Below are 17,966 nucleotides of genomic sequence, written 5' to 3'. Positions count from 1 at the left end.
ACAAGTTTTAATTTTTTGATAAAAATGGCTTAATGATACTTAAAAGACCACTGGAAACACTTTCAAAATGGATCTAGAGATAATTTGAGTGGGTTCTTGGAATGGTTTTATTTTGAAAAGGCCAACAGGATGTTTATACACCTTGTTAGCTTACTTTGGGAAAAACTTCCAGCCTGTATCGAAAAGTAATTTTAAAAATAATCTTTTATACATCAGAATTTTTTTTTTCTTGTTCTTTTTTTCTCCTTAATTTTTTTTAAATGTAAGGGATCACAGATGGGTTGCAGTACCACAGTTTGAACGTTAGTTGTCACTGTTCCGCTCTGTTTCGTTGAAAGTGAACGAAAATCCCAGGAGTCCTAGCGGAGACTCCTCCCACTGAGTTGTCCTGGGAAACACTAACAACTAAGAAAGTCTTGCGCGAGCGCCGCGGCTCCTCAGCGACAAGGACGGAAAAGCCCAGCGCCGGTCGTCTGTTTAACTTCTCCAAAACAAAGTTTTCTTTGAGAGAACAGGGCAGCTCGGCGTAGCTCCAAGCACAGCAGGCTGACTCTGGGAAGGATTATTATGTGTCTTAAAGGCGCTGCGCCTTCACGCTGAGCTTCTTCAGCTGCTTTAGGTAAGAAAGAGGACTCGTTTCTCTCGCTTCGCCAGTTTTTGGAGTAAAACGCACGCGGGACGTGTCGCAGTTCTGGCGTGGTTCTGCGTGTTTTTCGTGGAGAGAAAGTTGTGTTTTATAACTTGTTGCTCGGTAGCCATGACATCCTCGGTCGGAGCCTGTCCTGCAGGGCCCGTGTGGGAACTTCTCACGTTTCTGTGAGCTGAAAGGGGCGAGCAGCTACTCATCCGTCCTTAAAAGTATAAAGTGACCCCCCCACACAAAAGACTCTAAGAAACATTTTGAAGCTTATCTCAACATTTTTACATTTTGAGGTCGTTCACAACTTTTTTTTCTGCCATAATGAGATGTATAGACTTATAATTATAGGCCGTACAGTTGTGAAGATAATGACCATGCCAGTAGGGATATAATGGTTTTTGACTGGTCATACTTGAATTTATTGTTATTTTTCTAATGCATCTTGAATTAAACCACGATATATTTGCAAATATATATTTTTATTTAAAAATAAAAAAAACTTGTTATTTTTTTTCCTTTAGAGGTAAAAATCTGTGCCTAAGAGTAAATATTTAGTCTGAAAAAAATACTTGAGTATACTCAACAGACAGTGTCTTCAATCAGAGGCTTCTTCAGCCACACTACAACAACAGGCTGGAGTTTTTCCTGCCAACACTTTTCTCTCTAATAACTTCAGGCTGTGCCTCTCCTGCTATTATGTCTTTATGTTTTTAATACTGCATCACTTAAAAATTCCCTCAGGGGCTGCGGTCTCTCCATACATAGTTTACATGATGTACTCTTGCCTGGAATTAAGCCAACATTTTTGCTGCGTTGTCACTTTTTGGTTTCTGTCTCTATAAATGCCGTTCTGACATAGCAAAGCTCCTAGCAAACCAGTGCTACTGTAGATGAGAGTATATGGGCAAAGCTGTAACAATGCTTTCAAAGAGAGTTGACGAGAGGATAGGACTGAGTCTTTACTCCCCATGCAGGCAGCTATCAGAGTCACAGTGAAGATAGTGACACTGATTAAAATTGTGTTTGTTTTGTATCCATGTGACAGCTGGATCCAAAGTATGTCACATGACACTGCAGTGTCTGAGGAAATGATGTCAACTTCTAACGAAAAGGGAAAGGCCACAGTGCGTGTTTTTTAAAGTTCCACTCCACTAGGACATGGTTTTTGCAGAGTGGCTGTAGTTCATTAGAAATTTGTCTCTGAGTTGTGGACTGGACTGTTGGCAAATAGCAACCCCCCCTCCTCGCTAGCTTACAACCCCTCATGCCCCCAACCTAATATTATCGGTGCAGCAAAAATGGCGAGCAATATTGGAGATATCCAGTCATACAGACAGATACATGGTCAGACGAGGAAAACAAAGACGTACATGGGTCGAATGCAATCTTTTTCAAACTGCATTTTTTTTGTCTGCTTCTGATTCACAGTGATTTGAACAGAGAAAAACTCAGAAAAGCGATTTAAAGCTTTATCTTCTTGATATAAGTCTGACATCATTAGAAAAACCGCCACAAGAACACGCTAAAACACAATTTTAATCAGAGGGGGTCTTTAAGGAAGTTCATCTGGACGAGTTTTATAACCCGTCCTTCCTATTAGAGCTCCTGGACACACGTCAGGAAAAACAGGGGCCTGCTAATTCATTTACACCAGTTTGAGTCATCCCTTTGCAGACACTCAAAAGACCAGACACATGACACGGCGGGTTTCTGCCTTCTCATGACAGACCTCTTCCTCCTTGGCCAGTGGGCCTGTTTGGTGTGAGCCTCGTGTCAACTGTGGACTGCTCACACTGAGTCAGTCAGTCCAGGAAAAGAAGGGTCTTACATGTTTCTTGTGTCTGTGTCCCATCACTCAAATATTTATCAAAAGATTCTGTTTTTTTATTAGATCATTTTTGCCCCCAAAAGAGCGGAAGAAGGGCTAAATCTGACTGTTAGGCCAGCAGAACTGATTCTTGTGGGTTTTGTATTCATCCTTTAACAGACTCTAAAAAGCCGATGAAGTGAAAGCAGAAACTGGTCCGTTCTGACTACATCCTGAAACTTTTATTTTGCACCACGGGTGTGTTGTATTTGCAGTACCACTTCATCATCTGGGCTAAAATTGAACTTTTATGTGTCAAAGGGAAGTTTGCCTCAGTGACCTGTGATTCAATCTGGGGGCTTTACAGCCGACTCACAGGAAACGTGCGAGCTTTTAGCGGTTTGGTCGTTAGTATTTGTCAGTTAGCAGTGCGGCACTGTTTTACCTACACCCTTCCTTTTTGCAGATGGCCTGATTTATTTAAGAGAATTTGTGGGCTGCAAAACATTTCAACTGTTACCGGTCTAAACTTGTAGGATTGGTAATATCTAAACTTTCAAATTCAATTCATCCAGTTCATTTTAGTACTGAGAAATGCTACGAAGTTGAATAATTTCTCCTCTCAGATCATTTTCTCTTGTTACTTCAGCTGATTCCATTAATCAAGTGTCAGAGAGTGAGTGCAAGGCTGAGCCCCTGATCCAACTGAGGCGCAGCTCCTGGCACTGAAGCCTTTCAAAACTACAGCAGAGGTTTGGCGTTTTTATTCTCCAAACTAAAGCATCAGAAGACAAAGCTCCATCACCAGCATTTTTCACCAAAACATCAGGTCACCAGTGAGGCCGTCAAGGCAGAAATATGTATTTAGCTCCCGTCTGAGAGGCGAATGGAAAAGGACCTGGCCTCCCATTTTGAGTCCTGTAAATTTTCAAGAGGATTCTTCCGGCTCCAAGCTCAACCCCGTCCATTTCTCATCGTCCCAAACCCCCTAATTTAATGATGATGGTGGATACACTGAGTGTCGGCCTTGTAATTATGCTGTATTTACTATAGAATGGGAGCATTACAGCGAGTCTTCCAGGTACTAGTTCATCAGGTAGCGCTGTCTAATGGGTAGGTTTTGGTTTGCATTGGAGGTTAACTGCTAGATCATTTTCTGTCTACTATAAATCAAGAACTTGGTTTAGTTTGAGCTGGAATCGTTTCAATCCTTTCAACCCGCCAAGAAGCAACCGTTACCAGAACTTCGTCCAACTTTCCTATCAGAAGGAATTTTTCTTTTTATGCTGGATATGATTGATTTTATGCTGTTAATTTCCTTGTGGTGAAAAACCAACAACCAACAAGCAGCTACTGCCTGGATTTTGCTAAATGGCATCATTCTTTTAACTCTTTGCAGATGTAAAGAGAAGAGCTGATGACGCAGCGTGTTCATGATAGAAATTGTGTAAGCCGTCTTATTATGAACCAGTACAAGTGTTTACTTTAGAATTCAAAGGCATCTGGTGGCAGCCTTCTTTCAGATGTGTGTTGTTCTTGTCTGTGAATTTTGAGCAGCTGTATGCAATATGGATGCAAGCATAAGCAGTATGAAGAGGGGAAGTGAGACAGAGGCGGGACTGGAGCCTTATCTTTTTGGAGGCCAGATCACTGAGAGCTCTGTTGTGTGCGTCTCTCACCGTTGTGTTGCGTTCGTGGTCTTTCTTGTTGAATTCCACATCTGTGCGTCTGCTCAGTGTTGAGAACACTCATGTCCGTTTGGATTTCAGACTTTCTCTAGTTCACGGTGACATAAGAACTTTTCTTTTTTTAACATCAAACTCGTCTGTGGTTCTTGCGTTTCTTTAAGTGGACAAAAGACAGTAATGGAGGTGAACAATGGTTCCTTTTCTGCTGTAATTCCCTCTAGAGATGCTGCTTTTCTTAACCACCATTTTAGCCTGAAACAGGCAGAGAAGTCTCAGTGGAACATCCTTAACAAAACATGATTCCTGTTATCTACTTAAAGCTCCAATGTTTCCATTAAATGAACCCGATACTCCCATTCCCAGTTGGATGGAACAATATTAGGAAAAACTGCAACAAACAGCACCAGTGCTAAATACTGTGCTGACAAGAAATACTTACTTAGATATGATGTAAATATCCTTGTGTTGTGGATTTGGTGCTGATGTGGATCTCAGATGGTAAACTGAAGTAAAATTGGATCATTTATTTCCCAAAAAAAGGTTTTATATAAGCAAATTGAAAAGGGTAAAACAAACTTAATGGTTCTGGTTGCTGTTTTCAGTAAACTAACATGCAAGAGAAAGATTCATTTGAGTCAAAAACCAGTAAACCTTAAGGAAATCATCACAAGTAACTGAAAATCAAAATGGGAAGTTGAATTTGGCCCCTACTTTCACCATAGTTACTGCTTCATAAAAAGGGAAGTCCTCCATTGTTTCCTCTTGATTCTCCTGAAAATGTCCTATTCATGCAAAAAAGCAGATTTTTGTCTTTGCACAAGTAAAATTTATAACCTATTAGTCAAATTTTAGTCAACGTCTACTAAATTTGGACTTAAACTGATAAATAAAAGTTTTAATTGATTATTTTCACTTTAAAATTGGGGAACTTACTCTTTAAGTCATAAATCGGCTTTCTTTCATCTGGTTTTGATTTTTCTTTTTACTTTAAAAAGTCTAAAAAAAACATTAGAGCCTCTGTTCTGAGCATCATCATCATCTGTTGCATGAAACAAAGCAGGCTTCTTTTTCACAAAGTGCTTCATGATTGTGAAGTTCAAACAGTCTTGACATTAAAGTCCCACTCTGATCATCTTTTCATTTATTGCCAGAGCGTTCCCTGTTGTCTTTTAATTGTGATTGTGCCGTTTTTAGGCAAAATAAAAAAAAACCTGTCAATTTCTTGGCCATAGTTTCTGCAGAGCTGCAGGAGTTCACTAGAAATTGACCTCTAAGTTGTGGGCGGGACCGTTGGTGTGGGGCAACCCCACCCTCCTTCCCCTTTCCTGTTGCTGAGCGCTCAGACCAGGAAGCTTGTGCATATTTTCTACATAAAATACTTTTTTTTCCTAAAACGGCTTGTTTTGTCTGCTCCTGATTCACAACAATTTAAATAAATAAAACTCAGAAATCCAATGTTGTGTTTGATGTTCTTAATGTATGTCCTCCATCGTCAGAAAAATGCCACAAGATGATGTTAAACAACAAAAATACAATTTTACTGGAGTGTGTCTTTCATAAGACTTTTTATCAGCAACTTTTTCTAACTAAAAGAAAAGCTTAGACAAAAATAAAAAATAGTGGTCGAATATTTTAACGGCTGAGCTTCACTTTGGGTACTTCAAAGCTCATCCTTACAGAAATATTGCATGAGGAGGCAAAAGCTTGATATGTGTGGGGACACAGCACAGTGTGCGGCGCTGCTAAGGCCTGTAAGCTCCGCCTCTGCGCTCTGACATCAGGGCTTTAACTGTGTGTGTTAGCACAAAGCCATATTTAGATCAGTGTAATCAGGGGCGGTAAGAGCTCACATGCCTTCTTATGAGGATACCATAAACACACCTGTTCTCTGATGGACCTGGAGCAGCCTTAACGTTCACCTGAAGGAGACTGCACACACACTGTGGGTAAGGTCTGCTTTGATGCTGTCATGCGAGGCTCAGTTAAAGGCGCTCTGTCGCTGGTGTTTTCAGGATAAAAGGCCCTTAAACAAGTGGAATCCTCTGTGAGACAACATGCTGGTGTTTAAGGAGTTTATCAGTATTAACTTTTGCAAGCACACTTCTTTATATTTATTCAAAATTCATAAAACTATTAACATTCTGTAGAGTAAACAAAAAAAGGCACACTCGTCTTTTTGAGCCTTCCTTCTTGCCGTGCGTTCACTAATTAGGACAATCAGGCTAAATCATAAGATGATTAAAATCAAATCAAAGCAGTGGTTCCTCTCTTGTCTTTGTTTACAACGAAATGACAAAACAAAAGTGTATTCCTTCTCACAAAATTGTCAGAAAACGGTAACCATTAGTGCAAATATAGTTCACGACAAAAGCTATTTATTGCCGTTTCTCTGAGTCGTTTTTTTAAGCTGCTGTGGAAAGGTGGAGGCTAGTGGAACATGTGAGTGTCACTTGGTTTTGGTGAAACTCGTCTTGACCCGTGTGGGAGGTCAGGAGTTTATCACAGAGTAAACACTCACACATTACACAGAGTTTCTGACGGATTCAACACGTCGCTCCAAGCCCGCCGGCAGTACGTGGCGGCCGTCACAGAGCTTGGTTGCACCATTGCTTACTTAGGTTTGTTATCAAAACAAACACCTAGTCCAGCGTTTACCCAAGAATCCACATCAGTCAGGGCAGTAATAATCTGATCAGGCCTGCCGTCTGTGAGGCTCAGGTTGGCCTTCTTTCATCAAACCTCTTACGACCAAATGGAAGCCAAAGACACTTCCGTTCCCTAAAATTCCAGCACTTTTTAAAAAAAATTTAGCCAAACACCATGTCTGAGGGAGCAGGTGAAGAAGTTGGATTTTTATTAGGAGAATTTGGCCACATTTTGAACTCTTTGCCTTGTCTCATATATTTCTCATAGAGACGGGTTCACCAGCATTGAAAAATTGTTACACCACAGATAACTTCCCTTTTATGCAGCTTTTGTTCAGGATTTTTTCATTTTGAGCTGTTAGAACTAAGGCTTTCAGTATAGATTATTTTGGTTGTTGACTGTTCTATTGTTTTTTTTGTTTAGTTTTTTGCTTTGATTAGTCCCAGTTACTTTAAAAGCATCTGTTTCTCCTCATTTCATGACATCAGTTTCAGTGTTGCAGCAGAACAGACCTCTATGAAACTGTTTTCTTAACCAAAAATCTCTTCTACAAAGTGGAAAGACTGGATAAAAGTAGGAAAATTAAGGACCAGAGGGCATCATCCCAGCACTAATTTGCTTTTTTTATCTTTCTTCCATTGAAATGTGTGTACTCGTTATGCTCCTGCATCGTCTTCTCTATTAAAATGAACTTATTTGTGTTTTTTACATTTAAATAGACTCACAGAGTTATCATTCAGACTCTAAGAGCCTTGCCATATTGTGCTAAAATGTAAGCAAAGCTTTTATGATTACCACCTTTGTTTATGAACTTATGCTGAGCTGCCATCTCTATTAACGGTTCTGCAGAGATGTGTTGCAGGCAAAGAAAACAAGCATTTTAAGGAAAGCAAAAATCAAGTTCAGCTCTAGACTCTCGTCTATTTTTCTGCCTTTCATTGTCGACAGTAGAGACGTAGCGATTCATTTTAACGATTTGATTCATATCACAAGTTATGGTTGTTGAACCATTTGTTGAACCAGTTGCTCTTGGTTTATTTTAAACGATCAGATTTACTCACCTAAAATGGATCCAGGACATCTTTAGCCAAATCTTCAACCAGTGTGACTCGGAGAGTGTACAAACAAATGAGGAAACCCGAATTCATGTCAAATCCAGTCACATTCCCCCCCCCAAAGTTTTGCCCACCGTTGTTTTCCGCATCAAAATAATCCAAAGGGAACATTATTGGAACATTCTAGCACACAGTATGGTCTCATATCTTTGATAAATTCAAAGTCTTTCCACATATTTGACTGGAATGATGGACTGATCAGTTTTTGCTGACATCACGTGTGCAAGCACACATGTGTCGTTTTTATGTTGGAGTAAAATAAACCTTCCCTTCCTCAATCCAACTGGTATTTCTCAATATTGATATCAATTTATTTTATTTTGAAAAAAATTCACAACGGTATAGGACTTGCCTCAGACTGATTGATTAAGTTGGATTGGAGGAATTCAACGATTAAGTTGATTAATCACTACATCCATAGTCGACGTGTAACACATTTAATCCTATAACAATGACATCTAACTCTTCAACCGTTGATACGATCAACTTAAATGCGAAAATTGTGACGCAGCACAAACACTTCACTACTGTGAGGTGGTGCATATCAGCACAAATCTGCTTTTCTCAGCTAAAGCTCCAGTGTTAAAGGGTTAAAAGATAATCTGTATCACTGATGGTAATAGTGTGTGAATAGATAGATAGATAGATATACCAGATCTTGCAGTTCCCTCAAAGACCACTAGAGGCAGAAGGGCTTAAATTGATTTCTGTGTTTATAAAGTAGAATTTTACACAAAATAATGCCCATATATACTGTGGTTTCAGAATCTTTATTGATTCATTTCCTGGTGTTGACAGCTCTGGGTAGGCTTGGGATGAATTTAGGTTAAAATCTGTCGTCTCCAGGTTTCAGTTTTACTCCGCAGACTCAAATAGATAGCATCAGAGATGATGTGTTTAAGGATTAATGTCTTCGCTTCTTGTCTGTTTTTTTTTTTTAAATTTTATATTTATAGCCAGACACAAGAGTTTAAACGAAGCAATCGAAATGTTAAGTACGTTTGAATATGAAAATGATCACTATTAATTTAAAATTGTTTTGAAAACAGATGATCTGTGAGAGCACAATAGTGTTTGCTGGATTTTTATTGAGTACATTTAAAATTTTAATAAGGTTCAAAGTGTCTCAAATATTTGTTCATTTATTGTTATGTTTATATTTACCTTTTTTTTTTAAATAAAAGGTTTTTTTGTGTACTACCCAGCACAGTTGAGAAAATGAGCATTTTTTTTCTGTAATACGACCTTAGTAAGATGGTCTCGTGTGAAACTTTATGTATTAAATGACATCAATTTAGGAACAATTTAACACTCAGAGTTTGTAGTTTTTGCAACATTTCCATTTTGATGACTGTGAATAGGTGGAGTTTGTCAATGCCGCCGTTAGTTTTAGGTCTGTCAGTACTACTGTAAATCCTTTCCCTTTGTTGTGTAAACCCATCACCAGAGGGAAAACTCTTTTGTGTTTTCAGATAAAACATTTCCTTTTAAAGGTTTTTTTTTCTCTGCTAATCAGTTTTATTTTACCTCCGTCTTGAACAGCAGCAAAGGAACAGCAGACGAGTTAAACGGTAAAACAAAGATAAAACTGCGGCGTGACTTTCTCCGTCCCCAGTCGAGCGCCTGAGCTGCGCCGTTGGTTGCTGTGTTGCAGGATTCCAGGAATAGATGTTCCCTCATTTTTATCAAATTGACTTTTAAGCAACCGTGACAGCTCTCAAACATTCTTTTAAACATTTATCGTCTTCCCAGAGTTTGGAAGTAGCCTTTGAAGGCTTTGTGGTGTGAAAACAGAGGAGGAGGGCTCGGCGTCAAATCTGGGGCAGAGCTGATCAAGGCCCAGGCCGTGATTACAGGCTGGGCCCCCAGCGTGCCTCAGAATAAGATAATGCTATCTAGGCGCACAGGTATTTGGTTTCATTGGAGAGGGTAATAACTGTCACCAAACACTAAGGAGACCTTTCATCCGCGGGCCTGCTGTTGTCAGCCAGCGTTTGTGTGCAGTCCAGGCACAGAGGCAGCTTTTGTGTGTCAAGGTAGGGTCACGTCACCGCTGCAGCCTCCTATCGGTGCACACGGACAATAGGCAGGTTTGATGAAATCAAACATCCGTGACTATCTTAATGGTAGTCAACATGGTGCGTTTGAGTTACGGTAGTGGTGGTGGTGTCGTTGAGGAGGTGATGTAGCTCTGGCTAGTTCAGCTGCTCCCCCCGAGGAGAAGAGGTGATGGTGGAGCGTGAAAAGATTCAGACAAGACTTCAACACAAAGCAAACACACCTTCCGCTCCTTCTGCTCCTTTGGTTTTGTCTTGTTGTGCAGAGTCTGAACAGAATGAACCGGTTTCAAGCCAGTTTCAAACCAGAGTGCGAGATGTGAAACAAATGGTTGAGTTTAACATCAAACTTTTCTTAAACTTTGGTGTCTCAGTCCTCTTGATGTGTGGCTCTATGTGTCCAATGTTTAACAGTCAGCTAAAAATATACCTCGTCCTTTTTCTGGCTTTTAGATAAATAAATGGAAAAAACCAAAAGCATGTGATCATTTCTTTAAAAATTGAAAATCAGATAGTTAGTTGAAATTATAGAAATTGAAGCACAGATTTAGCATTTTTGTAAGACGGAAGAAAATAGCTGATTGTCTCTGCCGAACAAAAAGATTTTCATTCATAAATTTACAGTTGGATTAATATCCGATTTCACTAGATTTCTAAAGTCTATTAGTTCTTAAATACCATTTATTCTCTGCATTGGACCCATCCTTGGGGGGCGTTGAGGTGGAGACACAGTCGTGCTCGGAAACCATTTGGTGGTTAAACCCGCCAATCCAACCCCCTTCATGCCGAGTGTCAAGCAGGGGGATATTGGCATTTCTGGTCTTCGGTGTGACTCAACTGTGGATTTAAACTCACGACCTTTCAGTCTCAGGGGCGGACACTCTACCACAAAGCTACTTGTGGTATTGAGTGTTTATCGAGGAAGTGATTTAAACTGAACAATGATTAAACTTTAGGAAAAAGGTTATGAATTTTTGTATTTAAAACTTTTTTTGCGTTACTTGAATTTTTGAATTATTTAGATTGATTTTGCTTAGTTAAATTTCTTAAACTCCTAATTCAGAGAGGAAGAAATATAAAATAATAAACATAATTGTGTTAAAATGTTAGACCAGTGTTTTTCAACCTTTTTTGAGCCACGGCACACTTTAACCTTGACAAAAATCCCGCGGCACACCAGCATCCAAAAAAATAGATAAATAAAAAAAAAAGAAAAAGCTCAGTCTGTATTGATTTCCAGCCGCTCTGCAATCTCACATGCATTTTTGTGATAAATGTTGCAGAAAACGCTGGAAGCTGCAGCTGTTTTTTCTAAAAGATGTATTAAAAATTAAGTCAAAAGATTCAAAAACTGTTTGATGTGTGTTCGTTGTTTTAAGACGTTAAGAGGAGAGACTCATTGTGCGCTAAAACAGTCACTTTACTGCATCATGGGAGATGTAGTGCCCGTAATCCGCCGACCGCGGAAAGACCAGCGTCTTTGAGCTTCATTGTTTTGTTCACTTGTTCCAGTCTGATACCGGACTCTGTGGAAAGCTACACCGCTAAAGACGAGCTTTAGCTGGTATTTTTGTTAGAACAGAGAGACTTTTTTGCGCTAAATCGAAACAAGGAAGTGAATACTTTAACCACTTCTGATTGGTCAGACTGATGACATGTGATTAAGCCTTCAAGAATGATTGGTGGAGACAGTTAAAGGAGCGGGACTTTTCCCTACACAGTTATAGCTGCAGCTAAATCGCGGTATCCCGTTATTGTTATCAAAATGTCTTTATTAGAATCATATAAACACAAAGAAAAAATAATTTTATTATATTTCATATTCTTAACTTCTCAGTGTTTTATCAGGGCCTGTTTGGATGAACAAAGAGCTGATTTCCTGGAGATGGTAATTGCTTTTAGATCAGTTAATGAGGGCAATTTCTTACGGCACACTTGACCATCTCCCACACTGGTTGAAAAACACTGTGTTAGACTATATTGTATCAGGCCTTTTCTTCCAGCAATACCTCCACTGTTGGTTTTAGATGTAACTGTTTATATATATATATATTAACACTAGGGCTGCACGATATGAGGAAAACTTGCGATATGCGATATTAGAGATTAATATTGCGATAACGATATAATTTGCGGTATATAAAAAAATAGAAAAATGCCAAAAACATCATTCCCATTTCATTGCAACAGTTTAAAATTATACTCCAAATGACCCTCATCGACATAAGTGACAAACATCTAACATAATAGGCCTCCATCTGATTGGTAAACAATGGGAAGGCGTCCATCTGATTGGTCAAAGCATAAAGGGATTTATTTGATTCGTTAAAAGCATCAAGCTGCCATAAGATTGTTTTAACACATTTTGGGTTTACAATTTATTGCGATATTCGCAGTCTTTTGCGATATGCCTATTGCAGAGCTGGATATTGCGATAACGATAAATTTGCGGTATATTGTGCAGGCCTAATTAACACCATTTCACTGCAACATTTTAATTTAAATAAGAGTCAACATAACTTAAATTATACTCCAAATGACCCTAGACTGTGTAGGAGGCGAGCATCTAACATAAAAGGGCTCCATCCGATTGGTCAACAACATGAAGGGATCTATCTAATTGGTCATATGCTGAATGAATTTATTTGATTCAATAAATACTTCAAGCTGCCATAAGATTTTTTTAGCACATTTAAGGAACCATTTATTGCAATTTTCGCCATCTTTTGTGAAATGCGTATTGCACAGCTTGATATTGCTATAACGATAAATTTTCTTTTTATTGTGCAGGCATAGAGACGAGTGCTTTTATACTGGGGTGAAACATTTAGTGCAGTAGTAATCCTTCTCAATAGTTTGCAACTCTACAGCTTCTGACTGGTAAAGTGAAATGGTGCATGACTTGGAGTAACATGTCAGGACGTTCAGTCCTCAGGTTACCGTTCAAAAATCAAAGTTGAAGACATTAGATCACCTGGCTTTGAGCCGAGTTCTTGCAGAAAGACTGTTCGGCTCACGCGACTGTGTATGTCAACAAACCACAAGGCTGTTGAAACACTTCTCCTTGGATAAACAGTGGAGCTCTAATGCTCTAACTGCACTCAGCATGTCAGCATCAGAGATGAAAAATATCTCTCAGGCACTATAGCAAGTGGATGATTTGACCGTTTTGTTGCCACCAAACCTGTTTCGCGTGCAATCACTGAGTCATCAATGAACAATTTTGTCTTGAAGTCGAGTCAGGGCATCTTGAAACATTTCACTGCTCATCCATGTGGCTTCATCAGTCTGATGAGGGAGAACCTTCATCATTGATGGAAAGGTTTGCTCGTGTGAAATGTGAGACCATCTGCCCGACTATTAAAGTTTCTTGTACAACAGAACAATAATGTGATGTACAGCATCAGAACGAACAGAAGAACATGGTGCTGCAGGGGCCAGCCTAAAGTTCAGGCCTCCTCCGAATGAAATGGGACATGCGGCTAAAGAAAGAGACATGAAAAAAAAAATGAGAGGAGACCTTGATGAACTGAAGCATTTGTATAGAGAAGAGTGGGCTGCAAGTTCTCTACAATGATCTGAGTGACTCAGCCATTCCAGAGCCGATGACTTCAAGGTGATTCATGCCAAAAATACTAAAAACAGAGAATACTTTACTCACTGCTTCTGCAAGTTTTTTTCTTCATTTTTTTATCATTATCGATGATGACCCTCTAATGTGTCATTCATCTTCGTTTAGCAGAACTTCTCTTAAGAAGTCTAAAAGGTCTGGTATGGACCAGAAAGCTTCTTTCTATTTTAAGGCCGTGTCACACAGCTACTACGTACATTTGGCACATTTTCCTCGTATGAAATTTTGGGCTTTCATGATACATGCGTGATATATTTTTTTAATTTATTTTATGTTTTAAATGTTAACATTTTTATTGTAAATGTAATGTATTGTTTCCTCCTAGCCAGGACTCCCTTGAAAAAGAGATGCAAATTGCATACACGAATTTGTGGCTTTCTACGTCCGTTCCACCGCCTTCAGTGACCCAGAAGGAACCAGTACAGAGGTGTCCAAGCCTAATCCTTGAAGATCCATGTCAGTCTTTTCCGTCTACCTCTGTCTTTGACTGTTCCTAATAGTGACTCACCTGATTCAGGTAATCAGGCTTTAGTGAGGCAGGAATACCTGAAAGTACCGCCCCTTAAAGACTGGCATTGGAAACCCCTGGTATAGCAAAATACTGGTTCACTGTTATGGAGCTTAATGTTGGACTTTCAAACCTTAAATAAATTATTTACAAAATGATTTCTTATATAAAACAAGAAAAACTTGAATTGAAACAGAGAATGAAACCCTGTAGCTTTCGTAATACTCTTATTTAGGAACTCAAATAAAAGTTGTATATAATTACACTATACAAATAGAAATTTCACAACGTTTTAAATTGTTTTGGAGGCTAATGTTTTCAGAAGTTAACATCTCAACAGCAGTCAAAAGGTTCCAACTTACCAAATTTCTTTTACTTTTCAATAACTCTAAGACTGCCACAACAAATTGAGCCTTCTGTGTATCTAGTAGAGTTTCTCGATTTTAAAGCCAGAAAGACTTTTGCTGGGGGAAAAGCTGTTTCTTTAGTTTTTATGTACTCTAAATGAGCGTAACATATCAAGGGCAAGTACTGGGACATTCTGAGGCAATAACACTTTGGCATTACCAAGTCTTTATCAAATTTCACTGCGGCTACGGCAGATCGTTCACTACAAACGGAGGAACAATAGGTTATGTTTGCTATGAAATGTTTGTGCTGGTGTTTTAAAGCAAGTTTGTCTTGTTCATTAAAGTTTGACCAAATCATTTAGGTGAAACAGGTTATAGTTCAGCTTGTTGAACCGTCTTATACCTTGAACGATGCCCGTATGATGCATTGTTAAAATTGAGGGATTTTCGTCCTGATCTATGCATGTGCTTGCAATGCATGTGTCTTTAGGATGTGTTTGATTCTGCAGGAATGGTCAGCCAATACACACTTTCTTTACAAGGTTGTCCTTGCTTGGTTAATATTAGAGAGAATCCACAGATACACAAGTGAGACAAAGTCAGTGTTGATCTTCTCGGAGTCTGGCTTGTTTTGTTATCATTGAGCACAGGGGTGAAATGGCAGCTCTGGTCCATTTGTGGCTTCTTTCACTATTTATATGTCTTCTGAGCCCTTAAGGTTTATTGGATGCAGGGGCTAAATTCAAAACGCTTCAGCATGAAGTAGCCCCAGGTGACTGTTGTCCCTATAACACTTTGACATTCCTAAAGTTAATTAGTGGCCAGTTTTGACCTAGAAAGACCGCAGTAATAAGGCTTTGGGGTTATTGAACTGTTTTGTCAAATTTTTGCCATACCTTTTTTAAATATTAACCATAAATTATGCAAAAAATGGAAAAATCCATCAACAAAGAAAAAAACAATTGTTTTTATTTAATATTCTTGTACGTTAATCTACTTTCCAAAGGCAGAAAGAGGAAATCAGACTTAAGTTGATCTATAGAATGATTTGATATATCCGGGTGAATAAAAATGGAATTTTTGTTTTTTCATATTTTCTTAAACTCCCAGAGTTTTGTAAAGCTCAGGCCTTCTTGGCAGGTATGAGGAAAGTTAATCACTCCTTATTTAAATAAAGCCTTTTTTTTTTTTGCTTTAACCTCTTAAGACATGGCGTCCACATGCCTGGACATCACATTTTGTGTTCTATTACCACAGTAGTTAATTCTGCTTAACTGGGGACCTGTGACTACCTGTGTTGAGGGTTAGATTAAATATTAGCTCAGGTCTAAAGGGGTTAATGAAGGATTATACGTTTTGAGAAAGAATAGTCTGAAATACGAGTTTAATTTAAATAAATTTAGAACAGTTTTGAACATGCCAGACTTTTAGAAAAATATTTAAAAGAATATTCATTCGTTCAATTTATTTCACATTTAAAAAAAAAATGCAGTTTTTATGTAAAGGAGCGAAAGCTACAAGAAGTCAAAATGGGTTGTGTGTAACACTTTCCAGCCATCTTTTATGGATAGTGGCACCAGTTTGTTGCTCATACAAATTTTTGTATCAGGCAACACTTTAAAATAGTTAAACTATGTACATCTTTCTTTTGCATTAGCTCTTATTACCTTACAGCTTCAAAGTGTCCAATCATAAATTACATAATCATATATTTTTATGTTAATTCAAATATATACTTCCTGTCAACAACACAAGGACTTTTGGATGATTGTCCCAACTAAACGCAGGCTGGGCCTCCTCCGATTGTCAACACAACCACTACCTAAATGTTTAGATTTGCTTTTAAGCATTCTTTTAGAAAAGTAACACTAAATTGATGTTCTTTGAAGCCAAGTTGGTGTTTTCATGTAAACTATCTCCTCCTTGACAAAGTTATTGTGTTGTTGAGGTGGTAGAATAACTTGTTCTCAGATGTCTTACTACCTGCAACAAACTTTGAAATAATTTAACATTTGTGTGACCAGCTGTTGGTGCCGTGTGGCTGTATTTGGGAATCCTTAGCCAATATTGTTAAGGGTGTCAGTGACAGGGTGATAATCGCTCTCGTGACTTTTATGGTTCTTTTTTTGATAATCAAGAGGCTTGTGGAAGCCATTACAGGTCCATTCCCAGGCCTGACTCAGCACATCACACTGGTCCATTTGTGCCAGCTGAATGTGGCTGCCGCCCTGTGCCTTTGCAGCCTTCCTGCATCAGAGGGCAGAAATTCTAGCAGCAGTTCAAAGACACTCTCTGCCATTATCAAGCCTCTGAAGAAGTTTTAGATGGTGTTAATGGATCGTGTAATCTCTGTAAGCAGGTGTTGGGTGGCCGTAGGGTAAGCGTTAAGGAATTTATTTCTTAAAGTTCCTTAGCAAAATAAAACATTTGACATTTTTTATAATACACCTAATGGATGGATTTGTTGTCAGCTGCGTATTCCCTTTAGTTCACTTATTTAACCAGGCGGCTCCTAAATAAACCACAAGTTTATAGCATATGGGGAAATTATGGAAATGATGAAGGTTACAAATTTATTAAAACTGTTTCAATTATAAAAAAATATTATCTGACACGCAAGTTACTAATTACCTCCCGATATTATGCTGCAGTATATTTTGGCATAAAATTACCTCCAACTATTTCCCCTCTTGGTGGTTTTACATTCTAAAGAAATGCTTTCAGCACAAATTTTTTAGCAGTTTCCTACTACCAGAGCTCAGAAAATACACAGCAAAGTGTTGTTATTTTAAAATGCCCCTGTGTAATCTCTGGATGATTGTTGCTGCTCAACAGGAACTGTTTGACCGAACCGACCGTCACACCTACTGAACTGCATGACCATGGGGTCAGAGGACAAAGAGATATCAAAGAAGCTGTTGAGAATATTTTTACATCCCATTAACATGTAATTGAGCTGAAGGGAGTCTGCTGCGTTCAAGGATCCACTGAGGTTTCCATTTCTCAGCATTTTCTTCTGTGGTCAGTGTCTGAATTTGCTTGTAGCTTACCAACGCACGAAGGAAACGCACTATAAACCTTTTTGTAGAGAATCCTCTGACACCCCAACACGTGCTGAGGTGAAGCAGAGGACAGCAAAACATGAGCCAGAGTGGACTGATAGTCGGGGAGGGAAAAAGTAAAACGTTTTTGTTTGTCTTTGAACCAAACAGCTGAAATCTGAAATGTGTCCCTTTCAAATTACAGGTCACTGGACTCGACTGTTTTGAAGCTGTTTTGCTGTTTAATTAGCCAGATTAGCTTTGTTAGCCGGTGTGTACTTTCATCAGCTCACTCTGGAGTCTTTCTGGCTCTTTCTTAAGACAATAATCCCTTTTTCAACAGGTATAATTGCTGCACATAATCGACTTTTTTTTTCTCTTTAAAAAAAAAAAAAATCAAGCAAACAGATTAATAATCAGTTCAAAGAGTAGTACTTTTGTCTGTGTTGCACAAGGCCATTTAGTGACGTTCTTCCTCTGTTG

General features: G+C 38.8%; 1 protein-coding gene across 13 annotated transcripts in view; it reads left to right on the top strand.

The window, feature by feature from the left end:
• The first annotated feature begins 364 nt into the window (after positions 1 to 364).
• Positions 365 to 17,966, top strand: part of akap13a (A-kinase anchoring protein 13a) — a 118,018-nt gene continuing 100,416 nt past the window's right edge. For 9 of the 13 annotated variants that reach the window (XM_078944663.1, XM_020700578.3, XM_078944661.1 and 6 more), the window contains exon 1: positions 365 to 619. The gene's annotated coding sequence lies outside the window, so the exon portion shown is untranslated. Of the gene's footprint in view, positions 620 to 5,949; positions 6,082 to 17,966 lie in introns of those variants that run through there. The other 4 variants (XM_078944662.1, XM_023953665.2, XM_078944658.1 and 1 more) reach the window with 1 other exon arrangement.

This window comes from Oryzias latipes, chromosome 3 (assembly GCF_053564925.1).
Source record: "Oryzias latipes strain Hd-rR chromosome 3, Olatipes_Hd-rR_3.1".
NCBI classification, from domain to species: domain Eukaryota; kingdom Metazoa; phylum Chordata; class Actinopteri; order Beloniformes; family Adrianichthyidae; genus Oryzias; species Oryzias latipes.
Note: the sequence above shows the minus strand (reverse complement) of the source record. Positions and strands in the feature narration are given on the sequence as shown.